Genomic DNA, 23104 nt, shown 5'->3' with positions numbered 1-23104 from the left:
AGGAAGGGACCCACTTTTGTAAAGTTCCCATTTTTATATTGTTCCCGCCTTGGTGACTATTTTCTTTCATGTATGTAAGGAAGCAGTCTCTGAAGAGCAGACACTGCTAGGGTTATAAGCCAACCTGCCCATGCCCCGGGCCCAGGGAAAGATAAAACACCGCTCTGAGGCAAAAACAGCTGACTGGGCATTTCCTTGCAATTCCAAGAGAGATCAGGTACCAGTTCTTAGGTCGAGGCCTGCGTTCTCTGCAGCACAAGGACGGAGGAGTCGCAAAGAGCACGCAAACCTCGACACCGTCTATACCCTAGCGTGACTGTGCTCTTGGCACAGGCATCACTCTGTGTTGAAGCAAAACTCAGATGTGAGAAACTATTCAGATGTGAGGCTTTCTAAGGGACTCCTTGTGCTTGAACATAAGGATAAATTATGCAATTAAGTTCCCTGTGTGATTATAGGCAAAAGAAACAACTTATGGTCCTCTCTCATGTCTGTAAAGCCCTTGTTCCTCAATGCCCTTCATTCCCCATCTTGGCTAGAAAGGCCTGTCTATCACCTACACACCAGCTATCATCAATTGTCATCAATTGTCAAGAGACCAAATGCAATACAGGTAAAATGACTCAAAACAAAACTCTGGCTTCATTTCTTTGGGTTTGAGGTATGCTAGACTAGCTAAAGACTTAGGTAATATGAATATGAAATGTCCTACCTGAACCTAAGAGGAGTATTAGCCTCCCAGGTTTAGCGTTTTCCAGTAACAGAGACTTCATTAAATCACCATCCCATTACCTGCCTTCTACTGTACGGGAAAACTAGTAAGTACAATTAAAAGGAGATTTCATTTTAAAATGTATAATTATTTTGCATGCAGAGCGTCTAAACAATTCAAATTTCTGGCTTTTCTTCGTGGAAAAAAGCATATATTTTTCTATTAGTTTTAATATGATTAGTTAGTAAATTTTCATTAGTTGCCTGTGGATATTGACTCTCCATCCCTGTCTTATTTCCTTGTGAGGGATGTATTTCTACAGAAATGCCATGTGTACAAGGAATCCTATCAGTTACACAGAGCCATGCACCCAGAGGGCAGAGCAGACCTGACTTGATGGGCTGGAAATACGGTGGAAGGAGCGTAGAGTCCCAAAAGGAAGCCTTGGCTGCTTACAGTTGCAAGGAGGCAACAACATGGGGTGTGTCCTAGAGATCAGGTAGGCATAGGCAGGCTAAGCTGGCGCAGAGGTTTGACCTGGGTGACATGAAACACAAGCAACTGCAAGGTTCAATAGACTGGCAAATGATGAGCATAAACACGGGGAGGGGAGCTGCCACCGTCCTGGGAGAGGCATGCATGAGGCAGCCACCAGGAGGTGGGAGAGAGATGGGAGAGGACACTACCTGGGCATGCGTGCAATGAATGCTGGTAGCTGAAGACAGCTGTGGGTATTGGGACTGGTCACCTAAGAGATGAAGGTGCATCTAAAGGCTGAAGCTACTTGTAATTGTACCTGCTTTTGCAATTGTGTGGTTTGTCATCATCATCATCATTACCACCATCATCTATTAAAGTAAACTAGTTCACTGGAGGCGTAAGGTACTTACAATAGATTTCAGACAAACGGTGTCACTCTTCAGGTAAGTCACTCCAAGGCTTGGGCCTAGTGCAGATGTTCATTGGGGCAGGGGACAGAGAGCGGCTGCATCTAGCAGAAACAAAAAACAAAACAAACAAGGTCATTAAATGAGTAGGTCATGATTACAGCATTCTTTGCTCGTTTATTTAACAGTTTTTGAAAGAGATAAACTAAGATACATGACTGCAGCTGGTTCTGCATCTTTCTCCCACAGTGCTTCTGCTGACTGCTGGGATGGTCTGAGATACTGGCGTATCGTTGCAGTGCAAAGCAGCTTTGGGAAACTGAGTGGAGGTTACACCAGAGAGACTGAGGACAGCCTTGTTTGGACTTGGCCCAGCCAACTCTTCTGACGTTTCACACGTACTGGTTGATTGTTAGCCGACACAAATGATGCCTATTTGTGGAACATATAGCATAATGCTATCATGATGTTTTGAGGTTTGTGTTCATTGTAGGATAGACAAATCAAGCTAATTAGCATATCTATTACCTCACATATTATGTTTTGTGGTGATAGTTTTTTTTTTTTTTTTTTTTAATTATCCTAGAGCAGGCAGTAAACTGTAAATCTCAGCAGCTGCCTGGAGGAAGAGAATGGAGAAGAGGGGAAAAAATCTCTGAACTTATGTCTTGTCTAGAATAAAATTTTTGTTTAAACTAGAAAAATGTCTAAATAAAATTTAGTATTCTTTGAACATCCCTAGAGCCTATGTTAGCCACCATTTTATTCTCTGCTTCTATGAGTTTGACTTTTTTGGATTCCATTTCTAAGAGAGAGCATGCTATGTTTATCTTTCTAGGCCTGGACTATTTCACTTAGTGTTTTCCAGGTTCACTCATGTTGTGGCAATAAGACTGCCTTCTTTTGAAAGGCTGAGCAGTACTGCATGGTGTCCATGTGTATCCCAGCTCTGGTATTTTTGAATCCCTTCAGTCTCTCCCTTGCTACTAGTCAGGCATTGCTTTGCCTGAAGACAGCCACTTACCTGGTTTGGATTCTTGCCTTCTCTCGGTTCCCTTTGCAGAGAACTGAAGAGTCTCCCTTCTTTATCTTTAACCCCAGGGAGTACAGTCTTAGAAAATGTAGATTGTGATCTGTCTGCAGGGGCCTCCAGCTCACTGCCCCCTCAACCCTGACATTCCTGCCTTTTGTTCTGCTCAGGGTCCCCTTTGTCCCTGAAACTGATCCACTTTTGTGGTTGGGCAAGCCATTGTCCTGATTGTCTTCTTGTCTCCAGTCTGCTGTTCTGAGTTCAGTACTTTGTTTTCCCTCTCCTCTTGCCTTGAAAGGTAAATTCTTTAACATTTTACCCCACAGGCTTTGTCTAGAAAACCTGCCTGGACCTCCACAAGCACTTTCCCCGAGAGTCCACAGCACTTTCTATCTCCAGCTCTTCTTTCTGTAGCACTACAGACCCATTTCTTAAGTCAGCCAGTGCCCAGGGCACTCACCATTTGCTCACCCACTGGGCATACTGTATCTAGGAGACCCTTGGAAGAGATGAGCAGTTCAGGGTCTCGAATTCTTCGAAACTTGACATCTCTGTCAAGTATTACCAGGCTCTTTAAAGTGAGAAATTTTAAGACAGACCTCACTTTTTTCCTCCAAATCTGTGGCAACCTCAGAGTTTGTGCTACCTCTACTCCATGGCTTGTCTATAGTTGAGCATTTATCCTGATGTTTTTGCATTTCTATATCCAATCAGCTGCCAAGTCTGCAGCTCTTCCTCTGGCCAACTTTCTTCAATCTATTTGTCTTTGGTACCCAACACCATTACCTCTTTACCACTTGTGGCCAGAACATCAGAGGACATTTCCAGAATGCCTCCATTCTGCTAGTTTCTTTTCATTTTACACCAGCATTTGACATTTCTACCATGGCTATATTAGTGTTCTAGAGCACCACCCAAAAAATGTGTTCCTCCTGTGTGCAAAACTCCTTTGTTTACTGCATTAAATTCAAGTGTCTCAACTTGACATTGAGCATGCTATACGGAGGCCCTGATCCAATTTTCAATTCTTGTTCCGACAGTTCATTCTTTACATCAGCAAGGCCCCACTCTCTCCCACTTGTTCATGCATTTTTCTCTCACTCCAGTGCCTATATACAGCTTCCTTATGGGCCATTAGATGCCACCTCATTTAGGAAGCGTTTCTCAAAGGGAAATAAATGCCCTTGAATCCTCAAGCACTGATTTGCAGGATCCCCTGAAATATTCTAGTGATTCCAATCACCATTTGTATCATTTCTCTCCCTACTCTTGAAAATCAGAGACAATATCTCAGGGTGGACCCTTCAGAAATAGCCTTAGAGGCAAATTTTCTCTCTGACCCTTTCCTGTCCCCCTCTGTCCTGCCTCCTCTCATCGTAATGCAAGTCACAGAAGTAAGAGATTCTTTCTGCAGAGCAGAAGATAGAAATGAGAACCCGTTTCCTAAGAGCAGATCGCAAAGCTTAAAAATACCATTCTAATCTTCCCTTGCCTTTCGGTGTAGCAACAGGGCATAATGTACTGGCATACCTTGTTTGGAAGTGGATTTCAGACCTCAGGTTAAGGAATGGTCCTGTCCATACCCAGGTAGAAGGAATGCTGCACAGAGAGGCCGGCTAGAATCTGAACAGACAGGCCTTGCTGGGTTTCTGTGCTAGTCTACCACTATTATCCATTATGTCACACTCCTTTGACCAATCATATATACACATAGCTATACATTCTCTAGGCAGCTTAAACATGGACAGCTCGCCCTGTATCCGTGTATCCTTGGGTCTTTCTCCTTAAGTCTCAGCTATTAGGTAGACTTATGGTCCAATGCATTTCCTGAACTTTGCTCTTGTGACTCTGTCTTTGGCTATAGGGTGTTGGCAATGTCCTTTTATAGTGTGTAGAATATGGATCATTCCTCTTTTCCTACCTCCAGACTACAATTCCTTGCATATGGATGTGTGCTCCACTGATGTTGGCTGAGTGGAATTCCAAAGGAATAAGTAATCTTGCTTAGAAGGCATAGAAACTGAGGATGAACTGAAAGGGCTCTGAAGTTCATCCACTCCACTGTCCTCAGGCTCCTATGTGGAAATTAAGGGAAACAACTTCTCAAGGTCCTAGCTTTGTTAGCAACTAAGCAAGGATAACTGATATAAAAGGTCTTGTGTCTTTAAACATCTATCAGTGCCTGATAAATACCAATAAGCCCACCAGACCATCAAGATGATGACCAGACCAAAAGACCAGACTAGGGACAGGGAGAGTTTGCTGGTATACTATGTTTCAAAAATAACAACCTTGTTTCAGTTATTAGCTTCAACAAACGGAACAAATAAATACCATTTTATAGTTCAATAACACCTTAAAATGAAAGTGGATCATAAAAGTGAAGAAGCAGATTTTTCTAATATTACCAACAGTAATAATTATGTTAATACTGAAAATACCACTGGAGTGATAAATGCAGACTGAAGACTAGGATGAGGCTCCTCACACTTCAGCTAAGGTCCTGCTGGAAACAGGCTACAGTAACTCTAGGGTTAAATTCATTATGGCCGGTTGGCAGTCTTGCTGCATTAACACTTCTTTTCCCAGCTAGCTTTGTTCACTCTTCACGCTCTGGACGTGCTTAAATTTGCACTTATTTTTCTCCTTAGAAACGTGCAGATGGCTGCCCTAAGTCACCTCTCATTTTCTTGTCTTGTTTCCTTCCAGGAATAGAAGAAATATTTTTTGTTCCATTTCTCCTGACCTCAAACAGAATCATTTTTTCTTAGTTCTAAATGAAAAACTAAAACATAATAAACAAACAAAAAACCCAAACCAAAATAAAACTACAACCCAAAACAACTGTCTTGGGATAGTGGTGCTTACCACGGCAAGTAGATCAGGGCTTCTAGGGGCTAGCCCTCATTCTCACTGGTCAGGAGATCTTCCTCTTAAACATCAGTTTATTCTATAGGCTCTGTGGTACCACAAGGCCTTGCCAACTCATTGTTGCCCAGCAGAGAAAGAAGACGGTAATATCCATCAATCCCTTTTTTGGCTGTATAGTCGAGAGGTGCTATGAATTGATCCGTTTGCCTTAGCAGCTACATTACCAGCAAAATTGGGTCCAGAAACTGTTCACTGCTCTTTCTAACAAATTGTTGGCTAGAGATTATTAACAGTTTGCCACACTGAACTATCTTCTTTTTCATCTCCTGGCAACTACATTATGGTAATAAAGAAAATCACTGATCAATATTCTCCCACACTGCAGTGAACAATTACCTGGCAATACACAGATATCTTCTATGTAATTAGTTAAATGTACATGTTCAGGACACATAATAGTTTACTAAAACTGTGAAATTTATAATTAAACAGAGGCATAATCTTCCTGTCCTTTAATCAAACCCCTTTCCTTCACATCCTGCTGCTATGATCTTCCAGTTTTTGGCAAACTACCTTTTACCCCATTTCCTTATTTCTCCGCTCAGGTGCCCGCACACAGTTGAGGGTCTATTAATCAGTGCTACTGCGTGGTCCATCATGTTTGATTGCTTAAAGGGTAGTTAGACTTTAAAAAAAGACTCAGTGAAAGTGATTTCATAGGGTTTCATATTTATTCCCTTTTAATGACTTCCATATCCAGCGCAGTTAGTTTTTAAGTTAAAAGGTAATTCTGAGGGGCTGCTGGTGACACAGATTCCACCCAGACGTTGGAGCTCCAGCTGTTCTCTCTGCTTCTGCATCACTACTGGGCTACAGAGTCCATACTCGGACCCCAGCATGTCTCTTGATGGTGTCAGATGCAGAACAGACAGAGGGTCACTTCTTTTTAGCTGCTGCTGTGCTGGCATCTGGGCACACCTGCCTTGGAAGTTGGCTCAGAGTAGCTATGGAACACAGTGCCACATGTCACCTAAGGAACTGTCTACTGAGGGCTGATTTCATTGTGGCCTTTGCTCCTCACTCTAACATAAAATGGAAGAGTACTTTCAGGGTGGAAGCTGACATAAACGACACAGTGAAAACAATAGCGACTATTTACTGAACATCTATATTCTCTCAGGGACCACCCATTTGCACATATGAAAACATTCTCATTTGACCTTCCCAGCTATATTGAGTAATATGCCCCGTGTGCGGAGGAGGGACAATGACTCAGTGAGCTCATGGAATAAGTCTTTGATGAGAAAGTTGAAGACAGCGAGGCTAGACTCTGCAGGCACCTCATCGGAATCCGTGTTCCTGTCACTCTGAACTAGTTCTCACAGAGCACAAGTGCATTGCTGATTCCTGCTATGACCCTACCGGGAGTCATTTCCTTGGGAGTCTAGAGTCACTGTGAAGTAACTGGCCTTGAAATTACCAATATGCATCACTCCTTCCCAATCTCTTTCTAATTCAAGATGGGAGTGTCTTCTATCAGTCTCAAGTTCTGACTGACACACAAATCACCAGGATTTCTGAGTCAGCATGTCTGCAGTTCTACGTTTCTGCAAGTTCCCAGGTGATGATGATGCTACAGGTCTGGATATCATAGGTCTTATATCTGACATTCTCTATTCTAATAGGGTTTGTTTTCGAGGGGGCAGTTCAGCTGAACAACATGGCTTCTGATTCTGTAATGCCATTAGACATTACAATTTCAGGGGTTTCTGTGAACAACAACAAACAACTGTTTCTAGATCTCCATTAACTTCCCTCAACTTCTGGAACTTCAAAATGATAATGTCTCAAACATGCCACGTTCCCATTTTTACATTATTGTTATTTTTAATAATAATTATCTGGTAATAATTCAAATAACACCTTTCCTCTGAGAAATTCAATGAGCTTTACTAACCTTAATTGTCTAACAGCAATTCCCAGGTGTAGAAAAAGCTGTCTCAAAGATCACAGGAAATTTAAAATTGTTCTACTTCCCTCATTTCTTCCCTACAAAGGAAGTGGTGAGTCAGTGGTGAGGGTTACTAATGCACAGACCCACGAGCTCAGACTCTGAGGCACAAGAGAGTTCACAGCACAAGGGGAAATGCAAGAAAAGAGATAGTCAGTAGTGAGGAGTCCAGTGTGTGTGTGTGTATGGGGGGGAATGGAAGGGGTGGGAAAGAAAGACACACAGAGGGGGAGAAGGGGAGGGGGAAGAGGGAGAGGGAGAGAGGGCGAGGGGAGAGGGAGGGAGGGAGGGAGGGAGAGGGAGAGGGAGAGGGAAAGGGAGAGAGGGAGGTTGAGGGAGAGGGAGAGAGGGAAAAAGGGAGAGGGAGGGAGAGGGAGAGAGGGAGGGAGAGGGAGAGGGAGAGGGAAAGGGAGAGATTCAAAGAGAATTCAAAGGAGTAAGAGAGGGGAATGAAAATTCTCAACTGTCTGGATGACCTTAGGTGAGATATTTGACCTCTAGGTGGATCGCACTTTTCATTTGTAAAAAGAAAGGATAAGTTTTATGATTTCAGGATCTCTTAAAACTGTAATAGCCTCCCGAGAAGAAAAATGTGGAACTACATAGCTCATCACCCTGGGAAGCCATTAAACTTGTTTAAGAAATCTATTTGACTTTTAACTTTTTAACTAATTACCTGGAATAAATTCCCAAGTCACTACTAATAATCCCACCTGATGGAAACCGGTGACAACCACTAAACAAGGTAGGCACAAAAGACAGCATGGCTAGACTGAGCAGGAACTCCAGCTTCAGCTTCTTGATGCTGTGAGACCCATTTCCAGTTTTACATTTTAGTTAATTAATTAACCACCAGTTAATCCTTGTGCCCAAGAGAAATACCTCGGATGGCTCAAAGACCCCAGAAATGGCCCTGCCAACAGAGAGTGAAATCACAGTCTGACTGTTTGTCACAGTAAATCTATGTTAATTTTTTCCATAGAGACCCCTGATTTGTCTTTGATAATTTACAAACAGTTAATAAGAGTTATATATCACCAAAGTCTTGGTATTCCAGGTAGTTCATTCTTATTTAAAACAAGAGAACTGGGGATCAGGTGACATAGAGGATCATGATATTTTCTGGCTTAAATGAAAACCTAGCTACAGCACACCCATCCCTTTCCTTCTAAGTCATTTTTAATGGATACTTTCCTGTCTAGAGAGCCTGTCACAGGCCCCATAAAGATCCTAACAGATGCATGATTTTGGGCCAGAATGATTTCTGATATATCATTCTTTTATGTATTGTCACTTGTGTATTTCCTGAACTAACCATTATACTTTTCTGGAAAAACAAGTACTGGGAAACATCACAGTAGCTTTGGTTCAGATCACACACTCTAAGAGAATTTCACTTTCCCTTTTCTGTTCCCTCACCTTGGTGACAATTTTGGTTACCATAAACTAAATGCTATCACATGGTAAATATACTTTTTCATTCACTGTTTAACTTCATGTCTTACTTTTCAAAGTATTTTATACATAGACAAGAAAGCTGAGGTTGTCTAGGAAAGATCACTGTTTGCCATAGACCACAAAGCTGACAGGAGCAAAGAAGGATGTCATCATCTTTGTTCAATCTGACCTCAGTCCATCACTGACCACTGAGTTCTGTCCTTGGGAACCTTCAGGTTTCTCATTCTCAACTTTGATGTGCAGGGTTTCCCACTAATTTCTTCACCATGTAAATCAAGATTACCACTTGTTGCTTGTTGCTGCCATTGGTGCAAGGTCCCCTCTACCTGTTCTGTTTGGACCTCCAACCCTGCCCACTGTTTCCATGTGCAAACCTTAATGTATCTGACTTTTGCCAAGTCCTGTTCATTCTGTTTTCTTTCTCAGTTGATGAGCACGGCTGCTATGCCATCACACGCAGCAGCAGGCTAAGTTTATGGGCTCTAGTTTCCTTTAAGCACCTCTGGTTTTCTTCCCCACACTTGATCCTCCCCTCCTAGGCTCTCCTCTCCAGTCCTCACTTGTGCCTACCGGTTTCATCACTGATACTTCTCTGCAGTCAATGGTATGCTCATTCTCAACAGCACTGATCAGTACAACATAATTTCTCATCTGATTTTCAGTTCCTTTAAAGGATCTCCAAATCCTTTAAGGTGGTATGCCTTAGAGTGAGTTTATAGAACACTAGTACCGTAGGAAGAATCATAAGAAAGAAAAAGGTCTGTGTGTGTATGTGTGTGTAAGTTTTGTAAGGTGTCTCAAATGTTAAAAGCATTGGCTGCTCTTCCAGAGAACCCTGGTTCGAGTCCCAGACTCTGCAAGTCCAATCATAGTCATTTGGAGTTTCAATTCCAGGGGATCCCACACTCTCTTCTGACCTCTGCTGGCGTCAGCCACACATAAGGTGCTTGGAAATACATGCAGACTAAGCTGCCATCTACATACATTAACTCAGTTTTAAAATGAAACGTTGAGCTGGTGTGATGGCTCAATTTGTAAAAGCAACTCCTGCCAACTCCAAGGAAGCTTCCGAGGACCCCTGGGTTAGAAAGAGAACCGGCAGCTTCCACGGCCTGACCTCCACTTGTGCTTATGCTTTTCCACGTAGCCTCCAAGCCTGCACAAGGACACACCCAAAAATTACTTAAAAAAATCTTAAAAATGTTTTGGTCAAATAAATTTAGGAAGCCATGAATGCTTTATTCTCTCTTGTATGCTTACCAAATACATGGAGACAGGTGCTGAGGATCTATATTTGCCCAAGCTTATTAGATTAATAGAATTTTATTTCACCTAAGAAAATGCCCGAGGAAAACTAGGGGAAAGCTTTTTTTCCCCTATGGTGAAAGTCACTGAGTGACTATATATAGGGTCTTTCTGTTAATACTCCATTTAAATTAACCTGTTAATTTCTAGGGGTCAGAAAGATAACACATTTGTATCCCTAGCTTCTGAACACACCATTTTGGAAATAACAGTATATCATCATTGTCACCTTTCCTTTTGTACCACAACTTTCTTCCTACTCAAGATCTGTAGGAAGTGACACATTCCTTATAAAACCTTCTTGTAAGGAATGCCTTGCCCAATATTGACCTCTGACACTGACTTAGCATTTAACTAGTTATTGTTTACTGTCTTTTTTCTGTATCATTTGGAAGAGTATCAATCCTCTAGGCCTCCTCACAGTTTACTGAAACATCAACAATTACTGCAGGCCTCTGCACAAAGTAGGATGTCATAACGACGTTATTGGTTGCCACAGTTACTGGAGGCCTAAACCTCCAGGGACTGTTTAGGATGGTAAAAGCCCAGGAAGAATGTATACTTTGTTGAAAAGAAACACCATCTACTATTATTGCCATTGCCTCTACACATGCCACTGTGTGTCTCTTAGGCTTTTGAAAATGACTAGACCCACAAAAAGCTGCCCTGTTGTTGTTGGCTCTAAGACTCTGCCTTAGTTGATACCAAACAGAGAGAAGGATAACAGAATACGGAACAGCGAACAAGCCATGAAGGGAAGCCCTGGAAGATGCTTTTACACCAAGGAAAATTTCTTTTTATGATCATTAAATCATGGTAACCTGATGAAAATAAAAGACAGGGCATGCAACAAATGTCTGTAGAATTCTCTGCCACCTTTCACCCATATACTAGCCTTCACCTCCAGTCAGTCTGGAGACACACTGGGTTGTGCAAGCTGGGGCAGCCAGGCAGTCACTTGCGCAATACAAACCCCCAAAGAGTGAGTTCTGTCTTTTCATAAAACTGGTTCCTGCCACCACATAGATAGCCTAGGGCAGGCCTTCCTAGGCCAGTGCGGAGAAACCAGATAGCAAAGGACTCTGAGTTCTACAGATTAGATGTTATCTGAAGTAGAGACTTAACCTAGTTCCTAATAGTGAGTTTGTGCCGAGACTGGCTCTAGAAACACAGTTTCTGGGTGCACGAACAGGGAGTTTGACTGTGTGCGGAAGAGTACAGCTTTCTTCCTGAAAAAACTATGGCAACAGATGACTTTCATAATTTATAAGAAGAGTAAAGTACTCATGAAATATAGTCTGTGAAGTATTTCACTTCCCTTCTCGATTAAAATACAGAGGATTTAATTAAAAACTATTTTATAAATGAGAGTGTTTAATAATGTTTTACCTTAAAATAGGCAAACAACATATGAGATAGCAGAAATATTCATGAAATTCTGTATAGTCCATAGTTTAAAGTCTTAATGCTGTATCATGATGCTGGTCATTACTAGTAATCAATAATAGTATTTCTTTAAATGAAATTTTATTGTGGGGTTATTGGCTTGATGAGACTATATGGCTAGACAGCTGTCTGTCATTTCTATACACAGAGCTGTCTTTTGGGGTGCTTACATAGGTGAGAGGGAGGGAAGGGCAGCCTGCCTATGGAGCTGTAGCTGGGCAGGGCTGCTCTTTCCTGAGTCCTGGGAGGCTTTGGCAGTCAGGAATCAGCTTCTTTTTGTAGCCAAAGTAATTTATTTCCAGGGTCTGGGTGAAGCCGAGGATATTAACATCTTTCTGGGATGTCACTGGTAGGGACCGGGAAACACTGCTGGGGACGTGCTACTTCATTGGGGCAGACACAGGAACGCTTGCATGGTTACTTTCTTTAAGAGTGAGTTCCCTTCATGATCCACAGATGAGATGCTTAAGGCCTGGGGTAGGGAGGGGAGGGGAGGCATTTCAGCTGCCTGGCAAATGAGTGTAATCTAAAACACAGTTTTCAGCAGAAAATTCTTTTTCTTTTAAATTTTTAATTTTTCTTCAAAAATGTTCTGGTTACCACCAAACTTTGTAGCAAACCTGAGAATCCCAGACTGAGAACAAGATCTGTAATTCTCTCTGCATCTGCAAAGAGGACTTGCGTGACCCTGGTCAGGTCACCAACCTGATATACGTAAAATTACAGCTAGGAATACACACACACACACACACACACACACACACACACACACATGCCTATAAAATCACGGACAAAGAACACTACCATTAAACATTGAGCTGGTTCTCACCTGAAAAGTGGTCTTGACACACATTGCCTGTCCCACACAGTTGTGAGGCTGATGTGCAAATTTATGGGTAGTGTGGAGTTGGTGTAGTCTGAAGGGCAGGGGAGGGTCTTGAGTCTGTGTGAGGGCTGAGAAGCGAGTCTGTGTCTTCTATAAGTTGGAGAGATGCTGTACTAAAGGGGTACCAACCAACTCTAATACCACTTCATTCTTTGTTCCAATAGCATGCAGAAAGCATTGCCTGGAGAAGTTCTGAGAGTGCGGGAGCCCAACACTCAAGTTCTATGCTGTCTAACTTGAAGGCACGAAGAGTCCTGTGCCTAGCACAGGTGCGGGTACTATTCCTTGCCTGGAGTGTCTGAATCCTGGCAAGGTCCTAGGGAGGAAGATGGGATGTCACTGCTCCTGAAGTCTGTTTTTTCCTGTGCCTAGCTCCAGACACATGAATTTATCCGGCAGTCCCCGGAGACAGAAAAGGTCCAGAATTAGCAGGAGCCTCCTTTCCTGATAACCTAAGTGCCCTGACTGAAAGGCAGAGGGTATCAGGAGAATGGTGCACGGAGTCGGCATTGATTTCTCCAGCCTTTGTCTGCGTCTGGTTTCTGTCTCGTTCGGAGGTGGTTACTGTTACTACAAGCAGCATGAATCATGTCTCTGTTAAAAAACAGAGCTTCAATTGTCTTACATAACCCCTGGTAACTGAACATCTAATAATAGCAAGCCATTTCCAGGTAGGGAATCTGTCTACCTCCCAGACACACTCATACACATGCATGCACATATGCACACACACTCTCAATTCCTTACACAGTGTGACAGACAGGAGGGGGAGAAGAGAGAAAGGGGATGGCCCAATTGATTTTCCTGTATTTTGTAATGTATTGAATAATCATGCATCATGGCACAACCAATATGTTTAACTGAACTTGTTTAAGGAAGTGCAGGAAACAAGCATTCATCTGAAAAGTATTTGAAACAGTAAAGGCTCCAAACTCACAAGGCAGATATATTCTCTGACTCCTTCCTAGTGTACAGAAACATCAAACCCAAAGGACAAAGGAGACAGTTATTTCACTGTATTGGCTGCTCGCTTGCACTGGTTAAATTGGAGTTTCAAAGGACTTTTTCTCATCTCCTTTATATTTCACCAGAGTATATTCCAAAGTTTCTTGGCTCTATTTATTGTATAAATTTCCAGGGAGTGAAAAGGGACTGAAAACAGGGCCTCAGTGTCTCCCCATGCAGGACATATAGCATCACACACTGTCCCTGAACTACTCTCTGTGTGTGTGTGTGGGGGGGGGGGGGGAATCTACATTCATGGGTTTGCACTTCTCTCATGAGCATATCTTCTGTTTTGCTATAAACTATGAGGACTTTAGCCGGGTGGTGGTGGCGCACGCCTTTAATCCCAGCACTCGGGAAGCAGAGGCAGGCGGATCTCTGTGAGTTCGAGACCAGCCTGGTCTACAGAGTAGTTCCAGGACAGGCTCCAAAACCACAGAGAAACCCTGTCTCGAAAAACCAAAAAAAAAAAAAAAAAAAAAACTATGAGGACTTTTCACACGGGATTTCCTCCCAGCCACCTGTTAAGATGATTAGCCAAAGTCCCAGTGATAGGAAACGCTGAAAGCATGACTTAAAAAAGTCACAAAGATAAGTTCTTTGTGTGTGTGTGTGTATGTTTCATCTCTAAGTGGTACCCACATTTGTCCTGTTTGTTCCTGTATCACTCTCTCTTCCTTATTCCTTTGAGAACGGGTCACTCTGAACTAGAACCTCACCATCTGGCAAGAGTGGATGGTTAGCGAGTCCTGCAGATCTCCCTGTCTCTGCATCCCAATGCTGGGATTGCAGGCACATGCAGCTATGTGCAGCATTTTATGTGGGTTACTGGGGTTCTGAACTCAAGTCCTCATGATTGCAAAGCAAGCAATCTTACTAAATGAGCCATTTCCCCAACCCCTAAAGATATTAAATCATTCTATTTATTGAGGATCAAATGGGGTCTGGATAGACAGTTAAAATATTTATGAGGAAAAATATTACAAAGATATCTATGTCTGTATTTCTTCACTGCCTCATATTTTCCTCTTATGGGAAGTCACACCCAGGATTTAACTTTAATGTATGCACCCCCAGGAGTCAGTACCCCCAGATATCATGGGAAACTTTATGGAAAATTACTGACAGAGAGATTACATCCTGCTACTCATTTGGGGTAAGCACACAGGACGAAAACTTTCTTCTCTCCTTTGATTGCTCTGTACTCTGAACAGTGGATTAGACTAGTTCAAACCAAGCACTGTCCTTGGAGGACCAGTGCCTGGCTATTCCACAAGCTCCTCAATTGCACCAGCTACCAAAAGGCACAATGAGATAGTCACCTGTCAAAGCAGAGTGTGTTCCTGCAAATCGGATGAACTTTGCTTACTTCCTTTAGGAGTGACCCCAATGCATAAAAGCAGGAAAGCTTTGAAGTAGAGAAAAAAACAAGTAAAAGAAGAGAAGAGGGAAGAGAAGAGCTCTATTATTACTACTACCTGAACATCTGGAAAGAAGAGGGAAGAGAAGAGCTCTATTATTACTAATACCTGAACATCTGGCTACAGCTGACCAAAGAGAAGAGAAGAGCTCTATTATTACTACTACCTGAACATCTGGCTACAGCTGACCAAAAAAATCTTGATTAGTATTCTCTGGTGGTTTTGCTACATGCCATATGGATATTAAAGGAAATGAGTTCTAGTTTTCCCCCCTCACAAATATGCAAATGCAGAGCAGTGGGGAGGGATCTTGACCACTGACTCGCCCTGCACCACAGCAGGATCGCAGTGGTGGCATGCAGCTGTCGGGGCTAGACTCTTCTGTTTATTTCATAGGCTGTGCGAATTAAATTATTCTTAAAATTGGTATGCTGGTGGACTAAATGTTTTAATAAAAACAGCCTTGAGACACCACAATTTTCTCTACAAAGGCTATTCCCTCTAACTGTTGTGAATATTGCCAAATGGTTCCTACTTAGGGAAGAATAGAGTTTTGCCTCTCCTCTTGGTTTTAGACACCAGGCTCAATCCATGTTTGTGTGAGATGACTACACTTACCTGAGATTTTAGGCACTATGTCAGCAGTTTCTTCACAGTGGTGAGTCTGGCATCTCAGCAAGGACTTGGTGGGCCACACACACTTACAGTGTAAAAATGAATTGTGATGTTACTTTGCATTGCAACAGCAAAGTATTTCTGGATCATTGCTGACAAGTAGATCATAATAACCATATGTGGGCAACAAACCACACAGCACTGTATCAAGTTTGGAACTAATATTTCCAAATGATTCTGTGAGGGTTATTTTTTGGATACTTTTTCCTGCCCCTTTCAATAACCATTTATTGACTGTCTGCTGTCAATGATGGACTCCTTATTTACTAAAGGGAGCTGGACCATGCCAGACACTCACCATGTTCTTTCTCTTCTACACTGAGTAAAACATCAGCAAAATACTAAGTCCAGTTGGTTTTGAGGCCGGTAGGCAATCCGTTAGTAGTAACTGGTCTGATGATGGAAGTGGGGTCATTGATGATAGTGGGAATTGCTAGTTTGAACTCATGGGGCCAAATGAGCAACTCTCAGCACACTGCTTACACCTCCCAACAAATGTCCGAAGCTCTGGAAATTTGAAAAGCCTAATATGGTCTGAGGCAGTTTTATAGGTATTCTAGCAGTCATACAAGAAGATGTAGATGTCCATCTGGTAAGCTTCTCTGTATTTGTATAATATTTAGGATACATCTGAGAGCCCATCTTAACTACTGGATTCATTTATAGGAACCCAGCAATTAATTATTATAAAATAAACTTCTCCAAAGCAATTAATTGAGAAGCCAGTTGGTAATCAAGATACAAAAAAGCAGTGTTGCTAGAATAAGCCAAGTTAGAATTCTCTAAAGTGATGGCAGAGGAACTGAAGAAAGTACAGGGTGGTTTGACGGAATGGTACCTGGGTACCTCAGAAGATTTTGAATCCCTATCTGTGTCTAAACTATCGTAGAGCACAGGTACAGCAGGGAAATGCGTATTCCCGCATGTGAAACCAGGCGTTAGGAGGGCTGGCTTCCTTCCAGTCACAGAATTAGTGGGGCTGTAGAAAGAGCAAGGAGGCGGCAGTTCCCCCTCCTTTAATCCCAGCACTTGGGAGGCAGAGACAGGCGGATCTTTGTGAGTTCGAGGCCAGCCTGGTCTACAAGAGCTAGTTCTAGGACATAGCTACAGAGAAACCCTGTCTCGAAAAACCAAAAAAAAAAAAAAAAAAAAAAAAAAAAAAAAAAAAAAAAGAAAGAAAGAAAGAAAGAAAGAAAGAAAGAAAGAAAGAGCAAGGAGGCGGCAGTTCCCCCTCCTTGTTTAGGTAAGCAGTGCTTATCAGTTGCTTCTGATCAGTGTCTGGTGCTTGTGTTGTTAGCTCAAGAAGCCATGGAATATATACCCAGGTTGAGTATTTTTCATCTATCCAAGGGAAAATACAAGCAATATTTTTGCCTTTCTTTGTCTTTCAATGTCTCCTTTCACATCAGACTGATGCCTGAGGTGAAAACGATCGTTCGTGTACTAATGAAGAGGCTCCATGCCCACAAAGCCACCACCAAGCTTATGCACGCTTATCTGATTGAACTCTTTACATCTTGGCTATTTCTCCTCCTTCTAACTTGTTTATAAAAATCCCTGGTAAGCATAAATCTGCAAAAGCAAAACAAATAAGACAAACCAGCTCTGTTGAAGAATCTGTCCTAGTTAAAGCAGTATAGTAAAACATTCTACTGCTGTGGGGGTGCAGGAAGCTTTAAAAAGACACTTCCATCTCAGGAGAGACAAAACGAAATGCATCCACGACAGTCTCCTATGTGGTGATCGTTTTCTCCCTTTCAAAATGAATGCTACATATTGGGTTTAGAGTCTGGTATGCAGACGTGGGTATTTCTCCCAATAGTTCTCAAGCCAATGCATCCTCCAAGCCAAGTGGGTCCAGAGCTTGCAGAGCTAGCCTTACAGAGACAAAGGAGCCACACAGAAAGCCCAACACCTAGAGCTTATATCCTATCCTGAGCAGGCATTCTGGTTACCCATGACTTGCTCCTTTCCATCTCTGCCTTATTCACTGCTGCTTTCATCCCCTTCACCTAGAATGCTCCCTGTCTGCCTCTCTTTTCCTGCTCAAAAGCCTCTGGACACTGACTGATCCTCATTTCTGAGAAGCAGCTAAGACTGGCCTACCTTGAGACCCAGTTATAACTTCCTTGGCTAGCACTTGAAAACTAGTTCTTGTAGTGACTAGAGTCCTGGAGACCACACACCTATGAAGAGTTCTCAGACCACTAGAAACAGTGTCAAGAGCTGTGCAATCATCATAAAGGGGGAAAGATGCCAGCTTTAACAGCAAACTCAATATAGAGGGTACCTGAAAGAAAACTGTAGCTGTGTGCTTAAGCAAAGTAAGTATATCATCACAAACTCTGAAAATACCCAGCTAGGCTTAACTGAAGGCCATGCTATGTCTTGGAAGGAAAATATGGAATAAAGCACAGAAATGCTGAATGCTACTATATATGTATACAACTTTATTTATGTGTGTATTTATATATAAATATATACAAGCATATACATTTGTATGATGTTTGGCAACCTCACTCATGGTATTACTGGGAAGTAGGCATGTGCTAAACATAATTAGCCCATTAAACAGATGGTAGGTCTCTGGCATCTCTCACCATATTCTAAAATGGTGGAGCTATGAGCAGGGGCTGAAGTGAGAGTGTGGTTTGATATGCAGCTAACTGCAATCTCTGTGAATTGCTACTTTCCTAAAGACAATCTGGGTTGGCTGCATTTGGCTGAGAACTGGGGATGGTTTTGAGGAGCTTTAAAAATATACAGAGGGACAACTTTCCACATTCATTCAGATATAGTATCTTCATTTTTACTTACTAGAGGCAGTTTTTGAAAAACAGCTTTTTATCTTAACTCATCTGTGTTCCAAGCAAACTTCCAAATTGCTGAGCAGATTAAAAAACAACAACAACAACAACAACCACCACCCCAACAAAAACTTACATGCCAAGTTGAACGCTGGATAAATAAAATAAAAAAAATAAGAAAAGCACTAAGAAAGTATACTATTTTTAAAACAACAATGTTGAAAATGGGTTTGGTCATAAACACAAGGTGGTTACTGTAGCCTGGTGATCTGTTGTGTCCAGAATGTGATGAACTTTCACCTGGTTGAAAGCTGAATACACATGACTGCAGCATTGCCGCTTCATTGCCCAGCTGGTCCCAGAGATCACATAACTAAATGTTCTAGCCCCTTTCCTTGCCAGGTGAACAGGATCTAGCAGAAGAGCAAGGGTTACTCAAATCAAGACTTGCATTCACAAATGTGTTTGAACTGGCTTCAAGAGGACATGAAACATCAATCCATCTGCAGAGGAGAACTTTCAGTTGACTGTTCTTTACCATCTGGTCTCAAGAACACCTTCTGCTTGGAAATTGCATAAGCAAAGAAAAAACACACAAACAACTCCCTGTACCATGTTTCTGGTCAGTTATAATGACACATTAACAGAGCAAATCAGCTAAATATGAGCAGTTGTGCCTTACCCCAGATGACAACATACAGTATGGAGCTACGGTCAATGGGAAGGAGAGACCTTAGTGCCAGAGACCTGGACTTAAAACAAACATTCAAGAGTAAACAGCCGTTCAAGGAGTGCATGCTGAGGAGTTTTGGCTAGCCTGCTCTTCAGTGCCACCACAAAACCGTTTCTACATTTTCTAAATAAAAAAAATTACCAAATAAACAAAAGTGATGTAAGTATAAAATCTCCACGTAAATTTTAATGACATAAGCTATGAGCAGTGACACATATTCTAAACTTTTACAAAAACAGAGACCCTTCAGATATTGCTGTCCTTGTTGGAGTGTGCTGGTACCACCTAATTGTTTCTTATGATAAAGGGTCATCCTTGTGAATTATCATCACTCTTGCTTGTCAGGGACAGACTTTGGTGTTTCTCTAGAGAACTCGCCTCTTCTCTTACAGTTCAACCCAGCTGCCAGCGGCTGAACTGTATGTAGTGCACTCTTTATTGCCAGGCCCACAGGCCATCACTGCCACAGGTTTTCAGAACCGTCTCCTCCCAACTTCCTATAAGTGCATTCTCTAAACTGTTTTGGATTGGAAAAGCAAATACACAAGGCTTATAGGATGATACTACTTTTGAATGCAGGATCTGGTGGAGACTTGGTGGAGACCCATTTGAACACTTGAAGGTCCTTCTTTACTTTGATTCAGGGGTATAAGGCAGAGGTCTACACTGCCAGAATTGGATTGCAAAGTGTTAGAGTATAACAGAGTTGAACAATTATGTGCTTTTATTGAAGGGTTATTTTAGCCAGTTTCTGGCTCGGCCAGAAACTCATCCTTAATTACTTCATTTGGTAGGTATCTGATCCCTTCCATTCGGTCCCTTGCTTTCCTCAGGCAATAGACTAACATGGAGGTCAAGGAGAAGCAAGAGTGCTTTTTTTGGATCAGGTGAGAGAGTCAGCAGGGACTGACTTCATCAGAGGAGCGGAGGCAGAAAAAAAATGAAGTAGAAGGTGTTTCCAGGCTCTGGCCTGTCTGGACACCGACGGACATAAAGACACTAGGAAGCTATTATCAGTGTTCAGTGATGTAATCTGACCATCTTTTCTTCTATTCCCCCAAGGGGACATTAGCATAATTCACAGTCTGTGAGAGTTAGGATAGGGAAAGTATTGGAATTTACCTTCTGCTACCTCTGGAAATAGGATTTCTAAGCAGACTAGAAATGTTAGGCTGTGGGTGAAGGGGAAGAGGTAACCACATTTGACCCACAGCTATCAGATCTGCTGGTATAACGCTTAGTTGGAAGTCAGCATTCAAGGGATTCACCTGTTGGCACTCTTGAAATGGCAAACTACACAGATAGGGCACAACTCATACTTGCAGCTAAGTCATGTCATTTGTCCCTTTCCCAGTTTGTCAAAATTGGTGATTTCATAAAATAATTTTTAGCCCTTTGCCTACATTTCGGTTATGCTTACTAATGTCTGTTAATTTTTTAAGGTGGGTTACTTTAGGATAAGCAGAGTCTGCAAGAAGCTGTCAATTTTACAGGAGCCAAAGCTGCTGCCCACAAAAGCAGAGGCCCAGTTTCTCGAAAGCTGGAAATCCACAGCTTCAGAAGACACACTTAATGGGTTCTGAAATTCATTCATAACACTGCTGATCTTTCAGGAATCTCATAACCTTGTCTCCTCTTTCAAAAATCACGAGACGGCCTCCCTACTTGTCTTCTATTTACATTTGTCTTTTTTTTTTTTTTTTGGTGGAAGTGGTGGTGGGTGTGGGTAGGTTTCAGAGCAACTAAAAGACTATGTTTTTAAATTCCATAGAAGACTAACGATTGAATAATTTTCTCACATCTCTGTTGTACTTTCGCAGTCTGGTTGCATTGATTTGTGTCTCATAAGTAGACACTTCCTTTGTTGGTCACAAATCAATGCTGCAGAACAAACCCGCCAGTGCAATCCCACCCCCAACTCTCTTGCAGATTAAAAACAAAGCACAGTTTACATTTTTTCTTTTGAAAAGATTAATTTCATTGGTTGGTAATATATGAAAGGAAGACACAGCACTGGAGTTCACAGTCCCTGGGGAGAGGAACCCTCCCTAGCCCGGCAGTTTCTTTCACACTGCCTAGAGCAGCGCCTACCGGGAGAACAGCACTCACTCTCACCCTGTGCCCCTAGTGCGTCCTGCTAACCCAATTACGGACCTCGCCTTAATACATCACACAGCAGCCTGGAGCAGCACACTGTGATGTCACAGTCAGATATGATTTCACGATAGGGAAAAAGCTAAAAGGCAGAAGAGGCTGGATGCACTATGACTTTATTCAAATCTTTTAAGAGGGGCAAAGAGGAGGTATATTTTCGCCTCAGAGAAACAGCACAGCTTTTCTCACGTGGATGGAAAAGCTCAGTTCTGAAGATACCCTGGTGCTCCACCCCAAGGAGATAAGCAGGAAAAGGGAAGTCAATGGAAGCGCTGACATCAAGCAGGCCACTCTTGCCCATACTTAGCTACAGGTGGAAGGCAGGCAGGCACGATTTGATTTACCCTGATTAAAAGAGCAATTTTCTACCCTATTTTTTCTTTGTAAAAATAGCCGATCGATTTTGGCCTAGCTATTGCTGACTGTACCAGGCCCATTTTACTACATCACTGATTAAATAGCATGTGCTTGGCTGAAGGTGCTGCAGCAGGGACGAGCAGGACAGCCTCGCCAACCCTTGTCTAGCACTCCAGGAAGGCCACGGCTACCCGTCACTTTCCAGTGGATTGTTGGGAACACATGTTAGGCTCAAACTGGCTGAAACACAATTCTGGGAGCCGGAAACCTGGAATTTATTTAGCTTTTTAATCCTGACCTTAAGAACAGAAGAGGGGAATCCTTTGATTTTTGGTCTTAAACACGAATGGGAAAATCCTGTGTTCTAAACTGAAAAGGCATCTGACATGAAGATGGTATTCAGAAAACAGCCTCCTTAAGTAGTGTACACAGAGGTAGATTTCCATACGGCGTGGAGTTACCCAGCATACACAAAAGTCAGCTTCCCATAAGGTATGGAGGTGGAAGTTGCCTAGAGACCTTGTACAGGAAAACCGCTCTGACAAACAAGAAATCCTGAAGTATACAGAACCTGAATATGGCCATCTCAGAAAAATATCTCCACAAATTCTGATAACTATAAGAAAGCTCGTCAGATTGCCATAAGAAAGGACAATCTCAATCATTCTATGAAGCCACAAAAGTAACTCTGGGAGGAACTCTCTCAGGCCATGCTTTGGGAGATCTCATTTCTACAGGCATCTCCAACGTGGAGAAAACGCCCCGCTTCTTGACAGGCAAGCTCTAGTGAACAGCGTCTGTTAGGACTTGGGACCCGGGTCTGATTGTCGGACTCCATTTTAAGAAGCATGCTTAATTTCTCCCCTCTCATTTATGGCTTCCTCTCTCCCTCTCTCCGTTTTCCTCTCTCCCATTATCATTTACTTAATTTGTATCCTGGCCTTAATGGGGACAGAACAGCATGCAGAGGTGCTATTAAGATAAGAAATTTCAGGAAGAAAGATTTAATGAGGGGCTTAGGAGTTTTTGGAAGGGGAATAGGAAATTGTTTAGCGAGAACTGAGGAAAACTAAGAACATTAACTATCAGAATGAGAACAGTGGCTACAGAAGAAAAGCATCGGAGAGACACAGATGGTCTGCATTCTCCAGAACAAAAGCAAACAGGAAGTAATGGGGCCAGAGTCCCCTCTCCCCTTCATTCCTCCCGCCAGCATCAGTTAGGAACACACACACACACACACACATACACACACACACGTGAGGAACACACACACACGCACGCATGCACGTGCACACACACACAGAATTTGTTCACATCAAAAAGTTTTCCTTCACACACAGAAA

General features: G+C 42.4%; 1 protein-coding gene across 11 annotated transcripts in view; it reads right to left on the bottom strand.

Moving 5' to 3' along the window:
- Zbtb20 (zinc finger and BTB domain containing 20) overlaps positions 1 to 23104 on the bottom strand; it is a 795981-nt gene that overhangs the window by 69144 nt on the left and 703733 nt on the right. For all 11 annotated transcript variants that reach the window (XM_057764033.1, XM_057764039.1, XM_057764031.1 and 8 more), the window contains one exon: positions 1603 to 1703. The gene's annotated coding sequence lies outside the window, so the exon portion shown is untranslated. The remainder of the gene's footprint in view (positions 1 to 1602; positions 1704 to 23104) is intronic.

This window comes from Chionomys nivalis, chromosome 3, assembly GCF_950005125.1.
Source record: "Chionomys nivalis chromosome 3, mChiNiv1.1, whole genome shotgun sequence".
NCBI classification, from domain to species: Eukaryota; Metazoa; Chordata; class Mammalia; order Rodentia; family Cricetidae; genus Chionomys; species Chionomys nivalis.
Note: the sequence above shows the minus strand (reverse complement) of the source record. Positions and strands in the feature narration are given on the sequence as shown.